General features: G+C 39.7%; 2 protein-coding genes across 2 annotated transcripts in view; one reads left to right on the forward strand and one right to left on the reverse strand.

The window, feature by feature from the left end:
• LOC106820534 (ATP-dependent RNA helicase DHX8-like) overlaps positions 1–2,037 on the reverse strand; it is a 23,293-nt gene extending 21,256 nt beyond the window's left edge. Inside the window, exon 1 of the mRNA XM_014825045.1 lies at positions 1,982–2,037. The gene's annotated coding sequence lies outside the window, so the exon portion shown is untranslated. The remainder of the gene's footprint in view (positions 1–1,981) is intronic.
• Positions 2,038–2,435: 398 nt separating this feature from the next.
• The window catches only part of LOC106820544 (glycine--tRNA ligase-like), an 8,482-nt gene continuing 7,378 nt past the window's right edge, over positions 2,436–3,539 (forward strand). The window contains exon 1 of the mRNA XM_014825056.1: positions 2,436–2,648. The gene's annotated coding sequence lies outside the window, so the exon portion shown is untranslated. The remainder of the gene's footprint in view (positions 2,649–3,539) is intronic.

Raw genomic sequence — 3,539 nt, forward strand, 5'->3', positions numbered from 1 at the left:
CCTTCTTTCCTCAATGTGTTTGGCACCTTTGTATAAATATTAAATGATTATAATAAATAATTGGATAAGATTTAATATGACTCATGAGATAAATCTCTTCCTAGTTTGCACCACGCACACCACACACTCGCTATGAGCGGTTGTTGAATCACCAACTGTTTTCAGTTTGCCCAAACTTGAGATTGGTCAGCCAAACTAGGGAATCCGCAGTTTGGGCAGCACAATCGCTGCACAATCTCGAGATTGTGCAGATTCCAAGTTTGGGTACAACAGTACCACATACTTTACCCAGAATTATATGAGAAATCCTGCTCGAATTTGCATATACTGCGATTTTGTATTTCAGCTGTAGTGTTGTGAAAAGATTCGAGCGTTCTGGAATTTCTGTGCGGACGCTTTCTTACCTTCTCTATATGATATATCACTGTGTATTTTTGCATGCACAATGGCGTGCGCGCTATGTGTTGCAGCGGTGTATTGGACGGTGTTGAAGTGAAGTTATTAGGTCAAATCAAACATTAAGACTATTACTGGTACTGGTACTGGTAGGTCTAGTACTGACAAGTTGTATTTATTAACCATCATTTTATTATTGAAACGGTCCAAGTGCCTGTGGGACCCATGTTCTCTATCCTTGGGCAACTTTGTGTGTGGGTGCGTGCGCATTCCTCAGGTTCCTGCATGTATCCGGTTGCTTGTTTCTAAATATAGCTATAGTATAGGTTTACTGCAAGCAACTGGTTAATCTCATTCAGTGGGCGGGGTTCTGATGCAAACAAAGAGTCAGATGGGGTTTCAGCGTCTGCGCAAAGTGTAGCGAAATAGGGAGCACTACAATAACTTGGCAGCAGGAAATACGCAGTATTATACTATTACTTTCATACTCATGTCATGATTTCCCCTTCCAATGCACAGTACACCGACTGGTGGCCAACCCTGGACGTTCCATGTAGAAAGTGTACAGGAAAACATTGCATATTCTAACATTTTAATTTTGATGTCATTAAAACACTGTAGGGTGTATTTTTGACACTGCTGTCAGCACACCATCATATTTACAAGACTTAGTGGCATTGTATATATATATATATGCATAATATATTAAATCATTCGCCAAATGTATTTGGCACTATTATTTATATATTATAAATTGTATTTATGCATATCTTATATATATTGCATTTTGTGAAGGTGGCGAATGCCAGTGTCAGCCGTGCATGCGCGTATCCCATGTTGCCATACAGTGGTGTGCATTTTACTCGTTTTTTTTTGCGCAGAGGAAAGATGCTGGAAGACGTCCTCGAGCCGCTGCGAGCGTCGGTCAAGGAACAGGGAGACCTCGTGCGCAAGCTGAAGGAGAACCACGCCGATGAGTTCGATCTAAAGAAGGCTGTCATGGAACTGAAGGCGAAGAAGAAGCTGCTGGAAGACAAGGAGCTAGAGATGACGCCGCACGCCGCCAACTTCGACCGAGCGAAGATGGAGGATCTACTGAAGCGGCGGTTCTTCTACGATCAGTCGTTCGCCATCTACGGAGGTACAGTGTGCTGTAGATTCACTTGTAATTCGGCTGTACGAGTGTATAACCGCTTCAGTCCGTGTAGCAGGAGAGTAGGTCTAACTTGTAATGTACGTAGGAGTATATCTCCAGCAGGGGTTGAAATTAGATTTTTATTATGGTATCCATTTGGGATACCAGGTATTGAAATCTGGTATCCCCCCCCCCCAAAGATCTGGTATCCAATTTTTAGCTCATCTGACGTAGTCAGGTGCAGCGTGTAGAATCGCATGATCGTCCGTCACATTGTTTTTGTAGGTACCGACATTGATCACGAGCGCAACATACAGTACTGTAGCCCAATATTATGTTATATGATATTATAAGATATATATTATACACTCACGGTCACCCCTACCCAATAATTTATCAACTAAAGACCTGCGAATATAATATTACTCTCAACTAAATATTTCGCCTTACCGATTACGTTTCTTGCACGACGCAGGAGCTTTGATGTGTCTATGCCAGCGCCGCCTTGTGGTGTTTTACAATATCTCACGTTTTGTATTTTGTAAACTATTTTGTTAAATCAATGTTATTGGCAAAGAGTTTGTGAATTTGAAATATTTTGTATTTTATACTTTTATATTTTATATGTTTTTACACGTATTCTTTATACAAATTATAAAATTGATAATCCAGACCGATAATCGATATCACAGATATATGACAATAATTATGTGTATAAAATATCACATGTATATTTAATTATTTATATATGATAAAAACTAGGCATACATCACTTGTGCTGTTTTTAATATATTTTTTTATTATATAAAGTGAAATTATCCGAGGAAATTAGTGAAGTTGAGCTAAAACTTATTATATATCTCACATGGTGGCGCCATACTGTAGTCACGTGCCTAAAATAATAGGTGATGAAACTGTGTACACGTGTCTTGTGCTGCAGATCGTGTTTTAGTAAGTATCTTTACCCTACTATTCGCGGTTTTGCTGGTAGCAGTGTAGCGTTACGCCCATTGCCACCGGAGTGGGGTTCAAGAAAGGCGACGAATCTTCGAAAATCGAAAGCTGAAGGAATATCTCGGCCGGCGGTGATCAACAGCGTCATGAGCAACGATATCGGGTTAGTGCAAATAGTGAAATACATTACAATGTAAATACTTGATATTACGATACTAGCCTAAACATTGCAATGAATTACGAATACGATACTTCTGTTGCAGCGTTACGTTGTCGTGCAAATGCCAGCGAAACAGCTGTATTAAATATCTGCATAGGTTTATGCATGGTTATGGGTATGATTAGCCGATTTAGTTAGGGTTAGGGTTAGGCACATTGGTTTTTTTGGGACCCATCACATTCACAGGCACTTGGACCGTTTCAATAATAAAATGATGGTTAATAAATACAACTTGTCAGTACTAGCTACCAGTACCAGTACCAGTATGGCAGTAATAGTCTTAATGTTTGATTTGACCTAATATTAATAGCTTCACTTCAACACCGTCCAATACACCGCTGCAACACATAGCGCGAACGCCATTCTGCATGCACAAATACACAGTGATATAGAGAAGGTAAGAAAGCGTCCGCAAAGAAATTCCAAAACGCTCGAATCTTTTCACAACACTACAGCCGAAATACACATCCAACTGCCATGACATTGGCATCTGTGTGTAGCTGAATGGTCACTTGTTTGAAATATACATCTTGCAACTTGGTGCTGTTGTGCCCAAACTTGGAATCTTGCACAAACTTGGAATTTCAGCGCATCCGCAGTTTGGGCAACCAATCTTGAGATTGGGCAAACAGAGGTAAACAGAGCTTGCACAAACATATGATTATTAGGATTTCAAATGTTATATCATAACTATAAGGTCGTAATTTAAACCTTCTTTCCTCAATGTGTTTGGCACCTTTGTATAAATACGGTATTAAATGATTACAATAAATAATTGGATAAATATGAGATAAATCTCTTCCTAGTTTGCACCACGCACACCACACACTCGCT

Source organism: Priapulus caudatus, unplaced genomic scaffold (assembly GCF_000485595.1).
Source record: "Priapulus caudatus unplaced genomic scaffold, Priapulus_caudatus-5.0.1 Scaffold42, whole genome shotgun sequence".
Taxonomy (NCBI): Eukaryota; Metazoa; Priapulida; class Priapulimorpha; order Priapulimorphida; family Priapulidae; genus Priapulus; species Priapulus caudatus.